Source organism: Gigantopelta aegis, chromosome 4, assembly GCF_016097555.1.
Source record: "Gigantopelta aegis isolate Gae_Host chromosome 4, Gae_host_genome, whole genome shotgun sequence".
Classification (NCBI taxonomy): Eukaryota; Metazoa; Mollusca; class Gastropoda; order Neomphalida; family Peltospiridae; genus Gigantopelta; species Gigantopelta aegis.
The window spans coordinates 53666211-53685633 of NC_054702.1; the positions used below are offsets into that span (position 1 = coordinate 53666211).

Genomic DNA, 19423 nt, shown 5'->3' on the forward strand with positions numbered 1-19423 from the left:
CTACTGGGTACACGTACACACTATCAACATGTCTGTAAATATCACACACTACTGGGTACACGTACACACTATCAACATGTCTGTAAATATCACACACTACTGGGTACACGTACACACTATCAACATGTCTGTAAATATCACACACTACTGGGTACACGTACACACTATCAACATGTCTGTAAATATCACACACTACTGGGTACACGTACACACTATCAACATGTCTGTAAATATCACACACTACTGGGTACACGTACACACTATCAACATGTCTGTAAATATCACACACTACTTGGTACACGTACACACTATCAACATGTCTGTAAATATCACACACTACAGGGTACACGTACACACTATCAACATGTCTGTAAATATCACACACTACAGGGTACACGTACACACTATCAACATGTCTGTAAATATCACACACTACAGGGTACACGTACACACTATCAACATGTATGTAAATATCACACACTACAGGGTACACGTACACACTATCAACATGTATGTAAATATCACACACTACAGGGTACACGTACACACTATCAACATGTCTGTAAATATCACACACTACAGGGTACACGTACACACTATCAACATGTCTGTAAATATCACACACTACCGGGTACACGTACACACTATCAACATGTCTGTAAATATCACACACTACCGGGTACACGTACACACTAGCAACACGTCTGTAAATAGCACACACTACCGGGTACACGTACACACTAGCAACACGTCTGTAAATATCACACACTACTGGGTACACGTACACACTAGCAACACGTCTGTAAATATCACACACTACTGGGTACACGTACATACTAGCAACACGTCTGTAAATATCACACACTACTGGGTACACGTACATACTAGCAACACGTCTGTAAATATCACACACTACTGGGTACACGTACATACTAGCAACACGTCTGTAAATATCACACACTACTGGGTACACGTACACACTAGCAACACGTCTGTAAATATCACACACTACTGGGTACACGTACACACTAGCAACACGTCTGTAAATATCACACACTACTGGGTACACGTACACACTATCAACATGTCTGTAAATATCATACACTACTGGGTACACGTACATACTATCAACATGTGATATTCTGTCTGTGGAAAGTACGTATAAAAAGAATACATGCTGCTAATGGAACATTGTAGCGAGTTGCCTCTAAGACTATGTCAACAATTATTAAATATTTCACTTTCAGTAGCTGATGACTAAGATATCAATGTGCTCTAGTGATGTCGTTAAACAAAATACGCTTTAGCTTTCAAAATGTAAAAAAAAAAATATTTCAACTTATATTAAATGCTAGGTTTCCTACGGTCTATCGCAACTCGGTTTTAAAACCTGAAAATCATCCACTTTCCTTACACACCGCCGAATGTCAGCGTTTTTGAAAGATTCTTTACTGTCGCTGCTGTGAAATGTAAAGTTTCAGCCACTTTTTATAATAGTGAATGAAAAATCCCAACTAAAACAATATTGCCATTAGGATTATGTTACAATGCTAAATGATGTCACGAAATTGCTAGACGCTTAGAGACGAACTTTAGCTCCCACAGTATAAAGAACGATTAAATAATCGATAGGCACTGGTTCAATCTGATTAAAATTAGCTCTACTGGGTCTACCAGTAGATCTAACAGCATTGCGTGGACTCCCATGTCCAGGTGATATTTCATCTATAAATAACAATTTAAATATCGACCAATTACACTTCGCCTTTTATAGCGTTATTCGGGAGCATACAAATTCTAAAAATATCGGGCGAGACAATGCAATAGGCGAACTTGTTGGTCTATTTCAACATTGAAAAAACAGGGGGAAAAGTGTAGTAATAAATTATAGATTGTATACTAGTATAATCAGATTTTATGGCTGTACTATCATGGGCTTTTTTTTTTCGTCTTGAAACGAATTTTATATAAAATTTTATATTGTAATTAGTTTCCGGCATACTTCGTAATTCACCCGAATCATTTCGTATACCCTCGGCATAATCCCAAATATTTTCAAATCACTGGCATGACTTTGCAAATAAGGTTTTGATTGGTCGAATGAAAGGTCAACTGGACATGAGCTCCAACGGGCTGCTGTTAGATCCAAATGTAATAGTGGAGCTAATTTTAATTAGATAGGCACTGGTTGGGACGGGAAAAAAACCCATCCTACATGAAAATGCGCCCTTACCAATAAGCTGCATAAAGAGGATGATAAACGGGTTACCGTTATTATGAAATGTATGTACCCAGTGAAAATTAATATACGAGGAACATTTGATAATAATTGGTACCGAGTTTCTTATTCTTTTTATTATCCCAGCTGTTTGGTGGGGTTTAAAGCCTTTATTTTGGATATACATCGCCTATACGTCCATGTATATAAAAACAACGTAAACCACTTTACACAGTTCTGGGTATTGCTTTAACTTTGTATTTTTATCACGGTTCACAGATAATTTTCGAAATCCAAATTTCGTTATATTATTTTTTAAAAATATTTAAAAAACATATACGGTAATTAATTGTATTAAACTACCATTTTATTATAAGCTTTTAACATTGAAAACAGAAAGACGTAAACGCAAACGCTTTAAAATACGTGACGGTGATTGGTTTCTAAGCGTTAAATCGTCTAATAGTAGTGTAAAATATGTTCTCCGTTATGAGTGATCGCTGGGGTAATAAATTATTATTGTTACAGGCACGGCGGAAACAGGTAGACATTGGGGAACTGACTAAGATCGAGGGCGTAAAGCAAAGTTTCTAGTGTGTTCGGGGAGGTCCCCCGTAAAATTTAAAAAACTAGATGTCCTGAAATGCAATTTCCTGCATTCTACAAGTAAAATTCATCTTTGCCTTAAGATCAACCACCTCCACCTGCTATGTCGTGCCTATGTTACAGTGACACATGACGTCACGCTATTGTTAGACGCTTGCAAGCGAAGTTCGACTCCCAATGATCCTTGGTCACTGGATTAGTGTGAAAAGAAGAAAAAATTACATCGACTTCATTTCCAATACGACAACGTGCCCTCTAGTGTATATACTACCAAATTAAATACAGTTTAAATATAGAGTAGGTTACCTGCAGTGACACAGTCCAGATATATAGGGTAGGTGGTCTGTTGTGGTACAGTTTAAATACAGAGTAGGTTACCTGCAGTGACACAGTCCAGATATATAGGGTAGGTGGTCTGTTGTGGTACAGTTTAAATATAGAGTAGGTTACCTGCAGTGACACAGTCCAGATATATAGGGTAGGTGGTCTGTTGTGGTACAGTTTAAATATAGAGTAGGTTACCTACAGTGACACAGTCCAGATATATAGGGTAGGTGGCCTGTTGTGGTACAGTTTAAATATAGAGTAGGTTACCTGCAGTGACACAGTCCAGATATATAGGGTAGGTGGCCTGTTGTGGTACAGTTTAAATATAGAGTAGGTTACCTGCAGTGACACAGTCCAGATATATAGGGTAGGTGGCCTGTTGTGGTACAGTTTAAATATAGAGTAGGTTACCTGCAGTGACACAGTCCAGATATATAGGGTAGGTGGCCTGTTGTGGTACAGTTTAAATATAGAGTAGGTTACCTGCAGTGACACAGTCCAGATATATAGGGTAGGTGGCCTGTTGTGGTACAGTTTAAATATAGAGTAGGTTACCTGCAGTGACACAGAGTCCAGATATATAGGTTAGGTGGCCTGTTGTGGTACAGTTTAAATATAGAGTAGGTTACCTGCAGTGACACAGTCCAGATATATAGGGTAGGTGGCCTGTTGTGGTACAGTTTAAATATAGAGTAGGTTACCTGCAGTGACACAGTCCAGATATATAGGGTAGGTGGTCTGTTGTGGTACAGTTTAAATACAGAGTAGGTTACCTGCAGTGACACAGTCCAGATATATAGGGTAGGTGGTCTGTTGTGGTACAGTTTAAATATAGAGTAGGTTACCTGCAGTGACACAGTCCAGATATATAGGGTAGGTGGCTTGTTGTGGTACAGTTTAAATATAGAGTAGGTTACCTGCAGTGACACAGTCCAGATATATAGGGTAGGTGGCCTGTTGTGGTACAGTTTAAATATAGAGTAGGTTACCTGCAGTGACACAGTCCAGATATATAGGGTAGGTGGCCTGTTGTGGTACAGTTTAAATATAGAGTAGGTTACCTGCAGTGACACAGTCCAGATATATAGGGTAGGTGGCCTGTTGTGGTACAGTTTAAATATAGAGTAGGTTACCTGCAGTGACACAGTCCAGATATATAGGGTAGGTGGTCTGTTGTGGTACAGTTTAAATATAGAGTAGGTTACCTGCAGTAACACAGTCCACATATAGGGTAGGTGGTCGGTTGTGGTACAGTTTAAATATAGAGTAGGTTACCTGCAGTGACACAGTCCAGATATGGGGTAGGTGGCCTGTTGTGGTACAGTTTAAATATAGAGTAGGTTACCTGCAGTGACACAGTCCAGATATGGGGTAGGTGGCCTGTTGTGGTACAGTTTAAATATAGAGTAGGTTACCTGCAGTGACACAGTCCAGATATGGGGTAGGTGGCCTGTTGTGGTACGGTTTGAGATCGATCCTCATCAGTGGGCCTTCCTTCCTTGTTGTATCGTTTAGTTTCGTACAGCAGACTTCGCGGTTATAGAGCAAGATCGGTTCGATTAGTGAATCGAATAGTTTGTTATATATTTGAGGTGGTTGCGGTGAACCAGAGAAGGATTTCTGAAGATTAAATAGGGTTTTAAGTCCTTTGGTTGCTAGGTCTGTTTACGTTGTACCCAAGTTTCCATTGCTATTAACTGTGCAGCCTAGGTAGAGACCCGCAAGGCTCAATGGGTAGGTGTAATCCACTTGCACCGACCAGTGATCCATAACTGGTTCAACAAAGGCCATGCTTTGTGCTATCCTGCCTGTGGGAAGCGCAAATAAAAGATCCCTTGCTGCTAATCGGAAAGAGTAGCCCATGTAGTGGCGGGTTTCTTCTCAAAATCTGTGTGTTCCTTAACTATATGTCTGACGCCATATAACCGTAAATAAAATGTGTTGAGTGCGTCGTTAAATAAAACATTTCTTTCTTTCTTTCTTTCCTAGGTTGAGACGCATTTGTGTTCTGGATTTTTTCCATTCCATATTGGAATGTAATTTGCTTTGGTTTTCACTTTTGGATAATCACACATTCTGTTAACCGTTAAATGTCATGCTTGGCAGGCCTAGTTGGGTTTCGGATATGAGTACCAAATCGTCTGCCCATAGTAAATGTGATATTCTTTCGTTCTGTAAATGCGGTAGGTCGCAGTTATTGGAAAATATCATATGCCCTAGGAAGATATTAAACATAGTGGGACTTAAGTTATCACTTAAGTTAAATATAGGGTAGGTGGTCTGTCGTGGCACAGTCTAAATATAGAGTAGGTTATCTGTAGTGATATTATTTCGTTCTGTAAATGGAAAATGTCATATCTCCTAGTACCTACCCAATGAGTCGAATATTGACATTGACGTAATAATTTAAACTGCCAATGAACGGATAGATAGTGATCACATGACTCAAAATGGCAGCCTCCAGCAGCATGTGGTCTACAGAAAAAGAGGATGAATTAGTGGTGATGTGATAGACAATACCATGTCTTTTTGACACAACATCCCCTGAATATAGCAACAGGGCTAAAAGGGAGATAGATGTGTCTTGCAGAGATGGAATCTGCGCTTGGAATATCAGGTATGTTTATACAGGTTTTCTACACAAATTCTGTGGTTATATTCTAAAGGACCAAAAAACGTGTGGGACGAATTCAGTGCAACTTTACGTAAATTCAGTCTTCTACGTCATAACAAATATGTTGTAGAACATATCTCGATGACCACCATCGAAATAAATACGGGAAAAAAATCGCCATTTTGACTGTCACGTGATCACTGTCAGACTAAAATTGCTGGTTGGCGCATGTGTGTGCGGATCAGTGCAACGAGAAAAAAAGTTGCTTGCAATCATGCAATTTCAGTTGCAAGCGACAAAGTTGCAAATGTCTGCGGTGGCCTTTATTAGGCAGAATTTTGTCTTTATGTTATTATGGCAAATGACGTCATGCTATTGTTAGACGCCTGGGGCCCCGTTCCACGAAAGAATTGTAGCTAAGGTTAATTGTAGTGACTTAACTTACTGGCAAAGTAAACGTTACAGCCGTTCCACAAAGAAACTTTACGGTAATCGTAAGTGCGAATTAGTTAAATAATAAATTGGTTACCGACTTTTCGGGAAATATTGGATGTATTCATTGGTATCGGACATGCTAAGCGAAAATTGAAGAATGCATAAGACATGAGAATTATTTGCCGTATTTTCATGTGAAGGTCGTATGGCCTAGAATGTTTTTCACGGAAGGCCGAGTTTCATAAACGGTATTCGGTATCTATTAGATCGATTTTTGCACAATAAGTTAGTATCCTTCTTAGAAAATGATCAAATGATCATTTAACTGCCTTTAGACATCTACGTTAGTGGCTTCCAACTGCCTCGTGCCTATTATAATATTTCATAGTAATTTACAACGATAGTAAGCTACGCCGCGTCGTGAAACGGGCTGGCGATCGTAGACAAAAATTAACGTCGCGATGGTAGGTATTTACGGCGATAGTAGGGCTGAGATAGCTTCGTGGAACGGGGCCCTGGAAGCGAAGTTCGACTTCTACAGCATAAAGAACGATCTAAGAAACAATGGGCACTGTTTGGGGCGAGAACAAATCATCGCCTTCGTATCATACATGAAATCGCGCCCTGCCCATTAAGTTGAATATGGCATTACATTATGATATAGTGACAAATGACGTTACGCAATTTCTATACGCTTGGAAGCTAAGTTTAGCTTCCTGAAGGATAAACATCCATCTAATAATCATGGGGCATTGGTTTGGACTGGAAAACAGACCATCGACTTCATATCATACACGACATCGTGCTCTACCCACCAAGTTCAGTATTGTCATTATAGTCCGGGATCCTACGGCTTCTAATTTTGGTGGATCTGACTCGTGGTTAAGCCATCGGTCAAAGGCTGGTAGGTACAGGGTTCGCAGGCCGGTACCGGCTCCCACCCAGAGAGAGTTTTAACGACTCAGTGGGTAAGTGTAAGACCAGTACACCCTCTTCTCTCTCGCTAATCACTAACAACTAACCCACTGTCCTGTACAGACAGCCCAGATAGCTGAGGTGTGTACCCAGGACAGCGTGCTTAAACCTCAATTGGATATAAGCACAAAAATAAGTTCAAGTCCCTAATATATCCTTAGATGCTGTTTCGGTAGGTGTAGCCGATGTGGCGATCCTAGACCAATCGCACATTAGCGAACGCTTTACCACTGGACTACGTCACGCTCTCTTCTATTCATAATGAGTAGAAACTGATGCCTCGTAGCTTAAATGTTGATCTTGCTATTATTCTTAATATTTCGTCAACAAATAAACGCATAATTGATCATCATATATTCAGATATGCTTTATTCTAACGGCTCTTTGTTCATAACAATCTTCGAGATTTTCTCAGTTCAGGAAAAAGTCGATCTGAAACAGAAAAAACAAACATAGAATTAGTACATCTGTAATGCTTTAAGAGCTGTTATAGAAGTCATTCCAGAGATGTAAGGACATTGATGTCAGGCGTTTGATAAAGTTATAACGAGCGTGTCCCATTTTAGCATGTTCCTTCGTATTTTGTATCAGTTGTTTATAGAAAGAAGCTCACTAATGTTGACATTAGTACGCTCGATTTGGCGTCATAAGTACAGATCTTTTGTAGACTTTTAGAAGACATAGCCTCTCTCTCTCTCTCTCTCTCTCTCTCTCTCTCTCTCTCTCTCTCTCTCTCTCTCTCTCTCTCTCTCTCTCTCTCTCTCTCTCTGTCTTCGAAATGTCAAAATAATCACATCTTAAACACAAATAGCATTAGTTTATAATGTGCTTACGTACTGTCAAATACAAATTTATTTCCTTAAAATGATACAATTACCTGATTAATTGATTACTTCTTGTTAAATTCATCAATGGAGAGGAGGTTGTCACCTGAAAAAATGTATAACAACAATGTTTATTATTATTCAGCGGTCTCTACAAACTATCGAATTTTAAAGTTTGTGTTTAACGACATCATTAGAGCAGATTGATTAATTAATCATCGTCTCCAAGCGTGTAACAACTCCATGACGTCATTTAGCATTGTAACATAATCATAATGTCAATGTTGAGCTTAGTTGGTAGATCGCGATGTAGTAACAGATATGAAGTCGAGGGTCTTTTTTTTCCGTTCCAACATTTAGTAATTCTGACACGTTGTCAGCAGAGGAAACCCGCTACAGACAGAAAAGCACATACCACGGCCTTTAACCAGCTGTGATGCACTGGTTGGTACCAGGAAAAAAACACATCAGTTGATTGGAACCACCGATGTGGTTCGATCCTGCTACGTAAGCACCTCAAGCAAGATGGAGATTGCTAAATCCCACCCCCTATCGAATTTTGGGCTGATAATTAAAGGGGCTGAGTTTGCTGCTATAGTTAAGATGATTCCGATTATAATAGTACAGTCTTTCTAATCGTCAAAATTACATATTGAATTAATTGTCTTGGTTATAATATCAGTGTCTGTAGATTAAATCTTACTGTTATTTTGTTTAACGATACCACTAGAGCTCATTGATTTGATAATCATCGGCTATTGGTTGTCAAACATATGGTCATTTTGGTTTCCATTAATAGTAAGGAATCTTTTACGTGCACTTTCCCACAGACATGACAGCACATACCACGGCCTTTGATATACCAGTCATGGTGCACTGGCTGGAACGATTAATAGCCCAATGGGCCTACCGACGCACATCAAGCGAGTGCTTTACCACTGGGCTAGGTCCTGCCCTAATTTATTCATGTATGTATCTTCGTCCGTACGAAATTACAGGAAGGCAAAATTCAGTTTGAACTACTACAAAACATTAGGACGTCCAGAAACACGAATATAGACCTGAATATAGACACTGGTATTGTAAACAGCTGTTCATTAAACAAGCGATATTATGCTGGGTTCAGACTACCAACTGTCACTAAGGAGTTTGCCAACTTGACAAGCGCGTTGTAATCACACACACACACACACACACACACACACACACACACACGCACGCGCGCACACACACACACACACACACATTCACGACGCGTGCGCTCAGATTAACAACTACTCAGTCGTAGGAGTTATTTTCATCTCTTCACATTGTGCAATATGCGTTTTGAGAGGTCATGACCTCCGATCAGGTGATTGACTGCGTCACACAGTACAACTCCGCATAGATGTTATTGCAAAACTTATGCGCATGGTTCTTTCCATTCATATTTTTAAATTGGAAAAATACTTGCTGTCAATTCTTATAATTAATGTTAGCAGCATAATTTTAACAAAATATATTGTTTAATAATTTGTTTAGCCTTGATTATGTTTATAATATTGTTTGTGTAAACTTCATTGATACTTATGTGCCGTAGGAATTCAAAGTTCCATTGATAAATATATTTAATCTGTGCATTTTCATGTCTTGCTTAGTTATTTTGGAAGTTATTCTGTGCTATTTGTGTTCCCTGATAAATAAAATGCTATACTCTTTCCCGTGTGAAACTGTTTATATTACAACTCGTGTACTTTTAATCGTACATCACTTTGAAAACACACTCGTTGTAATATAAACGTTCTCACACGGAAACTCGTTTAGTATGCTCTATGTAAGCGCTCAGACTAGCAACTGGACAGTCGTAGACGTCGTGAGATAAGCGGGTTGGCAAACTTTGTAGTGACAGTTGGCAGTCTGACACTAGCATTAATAGAAAACATGTTAAAATGGAATCGGACTACAGGCTGGTAGCTACAGGGTTCGCAGCCCGGTACCGGCTCCAACACAGAGCGGGTTCTTAAGGGCTCAATGGGTAGATGTAAGGCCACTACACCCTCTTCTCTCTAACTAACCATTAACCAACTAACAACTAACCCACTATCCTGGACAGACAGCCCAGATAGCTGATGTGTGTGCCCAGGACAGCGTGCTTGAACCTTTATTGGATATAAGCACGAAAATAAGTTGAAATGAATAAAAATAAAATGGAAGCAAAACTCACAACAGTCTCTTTACGGCTGATGGTCAAGACACGACACACCACCATTCCCCATGTAATTATTTTGTGTAATATAGTCCTGTTTTAGAAATAGGTTTTTATTATATATATATATATATATATATATATATATATATATATATATATATATATATATATATATATATATATATATATATAATGTATACAGATACATGGGCTACAGATATATACACATATATATATATATATATATATATATATATATATCTGTAACCCATTGTTTTGAAGTTATTTTTATTTTAGTACAAAACAATAACAATTGTAAAAGGAGGAAACCTCAAAACATTTCATGGTCAACTTATGTTGATTATTTTGTGCATGCTAGTTACCCAGTAGTATGCAACCACAAGGCCGGTATTACCGACCCCAACCCACAATGAGTGCATCGTTCAGTGTGGAAGTGTCCGGTTATTACAGTGATTTCTGGCTGACTACGCACTAAACCAACCGTGCATGTATATTAATTGAATACAAAGACGAAAATTAATTAAAATAAAATGAAATATTTTTTGAAAGAATACGTGCCTGTGTGTCTTTCGTCCGCTTCCTGTGCAATGTAGTACTTACCGTTGTTATCTAAAGCCGCTATGAAGTCGAGAACGTCTCGGAACACTAATGTGTTTCTCTAATTCTGTCTCGTCCAGATATCCGTCCCCATCTGTGTCGATGTCTCTCGCAACATCTCTATCTATTGTATATCAAACAATGGAAAAGAGAAAATATACCAGATGTTTAAACAAGAACAGACCTTTCAAAAAATTATTTCGAATAGTCACATATTTTCACAAAGCTGTAACAGGAACATTTTATTACTCATACCATTTACACAATTTAATTTTTATTATATGATAATGTTATGCAAAGATATTCAACAAATGTTTATATATAAAACACTTCGGTATCTGCATATGTATCGAATATAGATAACATTATTTCAATATTAAAATAATTCTAAATACAAATACCTAATACTGCAAAAAGTGCTTTTGCGACCTTGCTCTGTAATTCTTTTCTGTGTGCGGTTTAACTTACCATTATAAAAAAAATAAATAATAAGCCAAGATAATTAAACCCCTGGTTCGGACTTTAGTTGCCTTTCGCTTCCCGCCCAAAAATTCCCAGTGGTCCTGGAACTGGCGTTAGGAATCTCCATCTCCTCCAAAGAACTCCAGAGTCTTGGACGGCTACACACGCCAACAGCAACAGAACAACCAAGAACTTCATCTCTATAGTCTGTAAATATCACTGTGACGGTACATGCTCTTAATTTCTTTTCGCCTGTGGCGATATTAATTGTTTTAGAGGGCCGTGTGCAGTTCCATATGCACTTAGTCCATCTGTGGAGGCCATGTGGCCAGTAGTTACGTAATACCTCTGCGAGTGCGGTTTCGACGACCGTGATTTTGGCGACTGGCGACAGAATGTCTGGTCATCTAAGAAAATATACCGACTCTGGGAGAGGTGGAAATATCAGATGATAGGTGAGGTACCGCGTTGTGACCCCAGGCGATATTCGCTGTCTCTGAGAGTTTTTAATAAATAGCTAGGATGTTAGAGATATCAGGGAGAAACATAGGAAGGCTCCAGGGGATCGCTGTCCGTCCGGACTGGTAAATATTATATTTTCTGCTCTCTGTATAACCTTGATGTGATTGATGTGACTTTAAATATTTTAATACTGTATTATACCAATATTATTTAGACGGTACTGCCGGTCATCTGACGCAGTAATACTGTAGGCTCACCGTTCTGATATATATATATATATATATATATATATATATATATATATATATATATATATATATAAAGCTTATCCAGTCATCCTAGAGGACCTAGGTAAACTGTAGGTTATTGTCTTTATTGTGATAGGTACCAGTATTAAGTCTGTATTACAAGGTTATTGAATGAGTAGTTAGGGTTAATTAAAAATTAACCAGTTAGGAATAGAGTTGTAATTCCTTTATTAATTACGTAAGGGTGGAAGCGTTTCTCTATTATCACACGTGTGTGTGTTGTGTCACGGTGACGTGATTAGAATATTGTGTAAACTAGACACCTAGAGATTAACTAATTAAGTGATCAGTTCTGGGTTGTTATTATTTATTGTTGTTAATTAACTACTGCGGCTGTACATTTGTCAGCGTAGGTTAATACAGATTCCAAAGTGTATTGTGTTTTTGTTGTGTTTTCTAGTGAACTAAACGTGCTATATTATATATACTTATATAAGATCTTATCTCTGATCATACCTAGACGAGCCACAAGCGGGTATAACTGCCTGTTACAGAGAGATCTAATAGATATACAGTTAGGAGAGATATTTGGACAATCGTGTTTCATTCAGTTACGGGTATTATAGGATCCCCGTGACAATCACATAATACACATGTGTTATCATCATGTTACACGCGGCTGTGGGGCAACCAATATTTGTGTTACGACACCTGTACACAAGACAAGACAAGACAATACTTTATTTACACCCAGGCCGTAGCGCAAGTACCGGCCTCGGTGGCGCCGTGGTTAGGCAATCGATCTACAGGCTGGTAGGTACTGGTTTCGGATCCCAGTCGAGACATGGGATTTTTAATCCAGATACCGACTCCAAACCCTGGGTGAGTGTTCGGCAAGGCTCAATGGGTAGGTGTAAACCACTTGCACCGACCAGTCATCCATAACTGGTTCAACAAAGGCCATGGTTTGTGCTATCCTGCCTGTGGGAAGCGCAAATAAAAGATCCCTTGCTGCTAATCTGAAAGAGTAGCCCATGTAGTGGCGACAGCGGGTTTTCTCTCAAAATCTGTGTGGTCCTTAACCATATGTCTGACGCCATATAACCGTAAATAAAATGTGTTGAGTGCGTCGTTAAATAAAACTTTTTTTTTGTTTCCCAGGCCGTAGCAAGTACATTAATTACAATACATACACAAACACATACAATCAGACATATCAATATATTATGTAATAATACATATATTTAATACAGATATACGGTTATCAAAGTACTTATAAATGAATTTATTACATACCTATTCAATATTACTATAGTGATAAAGACATTTTGAAACCGTGTGATAAATGTATTTCGTATCGCACATATGTGCCATATGAGCGGGAACTTTTAAATGGGGATTCCCTTTTTCTTTTACTGCAGTTAGCGCCTTTTATTTACTGACGTCAACCAATATTTGTTTAACGATATCTGAACACAGTTTCAACCAATATTTGTTTTACTACACCTGAACACAGTTTCAACTAATATTTGTTTTACGACACCTGAACACAGTTTCAACCAATATTTATTTTACGATATCTGAACAGTTTCAACCAATATTTGTTTTACGACATCTGAACACAGTTTCAACCAATATTTGTTTTACGACATCTGAACACAGTTTCTACCAATATTTGTTTTACGATATCTGAACAGTTTCAACCAATATTTGTTTTACTACACCTGAACACAGTTTCAACTAATATTTGTTTTACGACACCTGAACACAGTTTCAACCAATATTTATTTTACGACACTTGAACACAGTTTCAACCAATATTTGTTTTACGACATCTGAACACAGTATCAACCAATATTTGTTTTACGATATCTGAACACTTTAAACCAATATTTGTTTTACGACACCTGAACACATTTTAAACCAATATTTGTTTTACGATATCTGAACACTTTAAACCAATATTTGTGTTATTGCACCTGAACACAGTTTAAACCAATATATGTTTTACGACACTTGAACACAGTTTAAACTGCGACTTTTAGCGGCTAACGTATTTCGGCACTTGAGAGAGAAAGATAGATATAGAGAATAACTAGTTAATGACGTCGGATATTGGCTTTATCGTGTGAAGGTAAGAACGAGAAATTGCGCGAGGCTCTGTCGAGTGGAATTTCACGTTCGACCTGGACAGGATAAAGCCGATATCCGACGTCATTAACTAGTTATTATATTTATCATGCAGACCATAAAATTTAAAGGGAATGCCTACTATTTCTGTTATTTCAGCCACGTTGAACGATGATGACCTGGAGGTCAAATGAGCGATTTTGTAATGTAGGCTATGCGTGTCACGTCACATGAGTGACGTCAAAAGTCATATCATGACATTGCTTTATCCGTCATAGTATTTCATCAGTAGAAACGGTGGTTGCAGGATAAATGGACTTTCCAATAGACAGAACAGTACATGCCACGACATTGTTCTGTCCAAAGAGGTAGAGCTATACACACAATACTAGGACACGTGTTTTTAATGCGAATTATTGTTTATATCAAAATCTGTTTTGCTTTAGTCGTATTTCATGCTATAGTTTGACTTTAAGTCATAAATATCAATTATATATAATCCACAACTATATTTCCTAGAGATTTAATACAGTAAAGGAACACTGGAAAATATGTAATGTGAAAGGAAGAGGTAATGCAAGATGTAAGAGAGAGACAGAGAGCGAAAGAGACGCAGAGAGAGAGAGAGAGAGAGAGAGAGAGAGAGAGAGAGAGAGAGAGAGAGAGAGAGAGAGAGAGAGAGAGAGAGAGAGAGAGAGAGAGAGAGAGAGAGAGAGAGAGAGAGATAGAGAGAGAGAGATATGTATTAATTAGTTATTACACTTAATAAGTGTTAAGTCCTCGTCGATCCTAACATCTGTCTCCGGGCAATTTAATCATCCAAAATGCTAACTGGTAAATTCAAGTGAAAACATGAATAGACAAGATACTCTAGAGTGAATGAGTGAGCGAGATAATAAATGAATGAATAAATAAATAAATAAATAAATAAATAAAAAAGACGTTTAACAATATCGAAACATAAAATGTATGAACAAGTATGAAATAACAACATCAATATAAAAATGCAACAACACAGCATAATCGTCAGAAACAAAACTGTTGGAAATTCGATACAAACGTACAGAGAATAGACTCCTATTGGAAGGAGAAATGATTCTTCCACGCTTATATTTAGAAGAAAGAGTTAAAATGAATAGTGTCACATACAATGGTATAAGTATGTTTCTGAAACATACAGGATATAGTCTCCAATTTAGATTATTATCCTTGTAAAAGTTATCACCTTGTGAGTCGCATGATGCTAAACTAGTTAGGTCATAATATAGACAAATAAAGTTGTGAGTTTGTTTGTTTTTTATTGTTGTTTGTTTTGTTTGTTGTTGTTGTTTTTTTGTTGTTGTTTTTTGTTGTTGTTTGGAGGTTTTTATTGTTTGTTTTTCGAAGGGGATTTGTTTGCTAACGATTGTTCTAAAACAATATTCTAGAATGGGTTACACTTCCTAGAAAATTGATTTTAAATTTTGACTAAAATTACCATGCGTACTCGCATGATAGTGATTTTGATTTGGCATAACTAAGCTATGGCCATAATTTATATACATTTTCTTTGGTAAATGTGTATCATCAATGTAGATAGCAGTATACCGAACATCATCTTACCGGGTCAAAGTTCATACTGCTAATTTAATTTTCAATGTATTTCACCACGCCTGCCATTGGTGAGACTGGACTTAATAGGCCATGGTATGTGCTATCATGCTGTGGGTAGTTGGAGTCACCACCATTCCTTCCCTATTGATATTGATATGTAGGGAACTCACCTCCAGCCCAGCTACATATCAATATCAATAAGGCTCCGGCTGGGAGTGATTTCTCTACATATCAGTATCAATAAGGGGAGGGAAGGGAATGATTCCCCTACATATTAGTATCAATAAGGGGGGGGGGGGGCAGGGAGTGATTCCCCTACATATTAGTATCAATAAGGGGAGGGCTGGGGGTGATTCCCCTACATATCAGTATCAATAAGGGGAGGGCTGGGAGTGATTCCTCTACATATCAATATCAATAAGGGGAGGGTTGGGAGTGATTCCTCTACATATCAATATCAATAAGGGGAGGGCTGGGAGTGATTCCTCTACATACCAATATCAATAAGGGGAGGGCTGGGAGTGATTCCCCTACATATCAATATCAATAAGGGGAGGGCTGGGAGTGTTTCCTCTACATATCAATATCAATAAGGGGAGGGCTGGGAGTGATTCCTCTACATACCAATATCAATAAGGGGAGGGCTGGGAGTGATTCCTCTACATATCAGTATCAATAAGGGGAGGGCTGGGAGTGTTTCCTTTACATATCAGTATCAATAAGGGGAGGGCTGGGAGTGTTTCCTCTACATATCAGTATCAATAAGGGAGGGCTGGATGTGAGTCGGAACTAGTCCGTGGGATGGTGCATAATAAATGATTCATTGCTACTAATGGAAATATTTAGCGGGTTTCCTCTCAAAATTACCAAATGTTTGACATCCAGTAGCCTACTGGTGTCGTCAAACAACACAAATTTTAACTCCTCTACTTTTCATAAGATACAATATTTTGTTTGAATCGAAAAATGTAGTATATTTTTTTATAGAAACCAAACTTTGAAACTACACTTTATATACAACTTTAATTCTGAAATAAAAAAGTACGATTGTCGATAATGCTATGTCAAGATCAAGCCGATTTTAATAAAACACCCCTACACTCAATCGAACGGCGCGAGTTTCTCGTTTCATTGTTTTTGTAAATTCACAAGGGCACATGTTAATTGAAACTCGTATCTACCATTCAGTGAGTGTTAATTGAAACGGACAACAGGCTGGCCACAGATCAAGATAACGGTTATCTCCGATTTTATGAATGAACCTAACAACTTATTAAATATTGGCATTCCATTACAAAGAGCGAGTCAAGATACCAGTAGACCTAACGGTCACGGATATAAACTAATTGATCTTTGTAAAAATAGTAATTTGTATTTAGTGAACGGAAGAGTCGGCGAAGATCGGGGTATAGGACAACCTACTTGCAAAGGATCGAGTGTAATAGATTATGCCATAGCCTCATTCACAGTTTTGGAAATAATTCTTAAATTCAAGGTCAACGAATTCGAACCACTATTCTCGGACATTCACAATCCATTAACAATGCGACTGAATATCCATACAGCTAGTGGTAAACACCACGCCGTCATTAATAATGAACTCATCCCAAGGAAATGGAATACTAAAGAGGCTAAACACTATAGTGAAAATATAAACAAAGAAACAGTCAACGACATAAACGTAATATTAAATGAACTGTGTGAACACTTCTCGAAAGAAAAGCTGAATGGTGCAGTGGAGCGTATTGGGACCCCTATTTGTTGACACCGCAGCCGACACTTTCGGTTACACGCAAGCCCGCGTCAGAGCCAGACACAAGCGTGAAAATACCCGTAACAAAGCATGGTTTGGCAATCATTGCAGAACACTAAGAAGAAAGTATACAGAAGCGAGATCAGCATACAAACAACGAAAAACACCTGATAATAAGCAACGACTTTTGAATGCCAGTAAAAGCTACAGAAATGTAATACGGAAATATGTTAACAAACACAATTGGAAGACAGAACAAAGACTCACAGAACTTAGTCAACATGATACCCACGCCTTTTGGAAACTGTTAAAAGAAAAACAAGACCCTACTCTCCCCCCTTTAGACACTCTGTACGATTACTTTAAAAATATAAACAGCAGTGATGACAACACAACAGAAGAAAAAGATCCAAGTTTTAATATAGATTTTGAGGACACTACCATGCTAAATGAATCAATATTACAAGAAGAAATACTCGCCGTTGTTAAAAATCTAAAAAAACAATAAAGCCTGCGGAATAGACCAAATAATCAACGAGTATATTAAGCAAACTATCGGCTGTATGGTCCCTGTGTATGTTAAGCTCTTTAATTTAGTGTTTGAACATGGCATCTTTCCTGATTCGTGGCTAGTTGGCATAATCAAACCGATCTATAAATGTGGCGATAGAACTGTTCCAGAAAATTATAGACCTATTACTTTACTTAGTTGTCTCGGGAAACTGTTTACAGCTGTTTTAAATAATAGACTGAAATTATATTTAGAAACTAATGATTTGTTATCTGAAGTTCAAGCCGGATTCAGGAAGGAGTACTCGACGAACGATCATATTTTTACATTATATGGACTCATCGAATTGCTAAAAGCACGGAAGAAAAAACTGTATTGTACTTTGATAGATTTTAGCAAGGCATTCGACTCAGTATGGAGAACAGGACTTTGGGGAAAACTAATACAAAATGGTATTAATGGTAAATGTTTTAAAGTAATATATAGCATGTATCAGAACATTAAGTCATGCATTAGTGCACATAACACAATGTCGGATTATTTTCAATGTTCCATGGGTGTTAGACAGGGAGAAAATTTATCGCCCCTATTATTCTCCATGTTTCTCAATGATTTAGAGGATACGTTTAAAACTAATGATTGTAATGGCATCCGCATAGATAACTTTTTCACAGATTCCACTTTGTATACAAATATTGTTCTTTTTGTGTTACTATATGCTGATGACACAGCGCTCTTTGCCGAAAATTTATATTTATATTTTTGCACACTTCTTTACACTGTTTTTATTTAAATCTTGAATGTTTATATTGATGTTGATCATCACCTTATTTGTTTACATTACCATAGTTTGACACCCAATAGCCGATGTATTTTTCGTGCTGGGGTGTCGTTAAACATTCATTCATTCATTCATTCATTCCGTCCATACAGGTAGTTAGCGGTGCAGCTTTGAAATAAGGCGTGTTGTTTTAAACGCTACTGGATCCAACTTGGTGAAACAAGCTTAAGCAGTAATGAGCCTGCATTGCTAATTACTTCACGATATCACAATAGAGTACACCTGTAAGTTGGTAAAGCAAACAGAAACCATACAAGTTGAAAGGGAAGGGCTAAAGATTATCTTTACTGGACATGTAGCGTGAAAGGCGTACATTATAGAAACAAATAATAACCGAATAAATAGAAACACCAAAGAATTATGTCTGCAGAGCATTGTTACAAAAACATCTACCAAGCGTAATCTAATGCAATATAATTTATTTTCACCTTTGTAAATTTATGACACAGCAAAACAAATACGGGGTAAAATATATCTAATAATTTATTTAGCCCCCACGTACATGTAGTACACATTATTTAGGCCGTGGACGAAATGTACTGGGAAAATAAAAACCCAGTGGACGAATCGTCCGGAACTGATTTTGTGTAGTGGACGAATCGTCTCGAGTTCCTCAGT

At 37.8% G+C, this 19423-nt stretch overlaps 1 long non-coding RNA gene across 1 annotated transcript; it reads right to left on the reverse strand.

Moving 5' to 3' along the window:
• Positions 1–7524: 7524 nt before the first annotated feature.
• LOC121371926 lies at positions 7525–10946 on the reverse strand. The gene is made up of 3 exons (XR_005957848.1): positions 10809–10946; positions 8053–8105; positions 7525–7607 (listed from the first exon to the last, which is right to left on the reverse strand). It is a non-coding gene; the product is annotated as an uncharacterized LOC121371926 (long non-coding RNA).
• Between the last annotated feature and the right edge of the window lie 8477 nt (positions 10947–19423).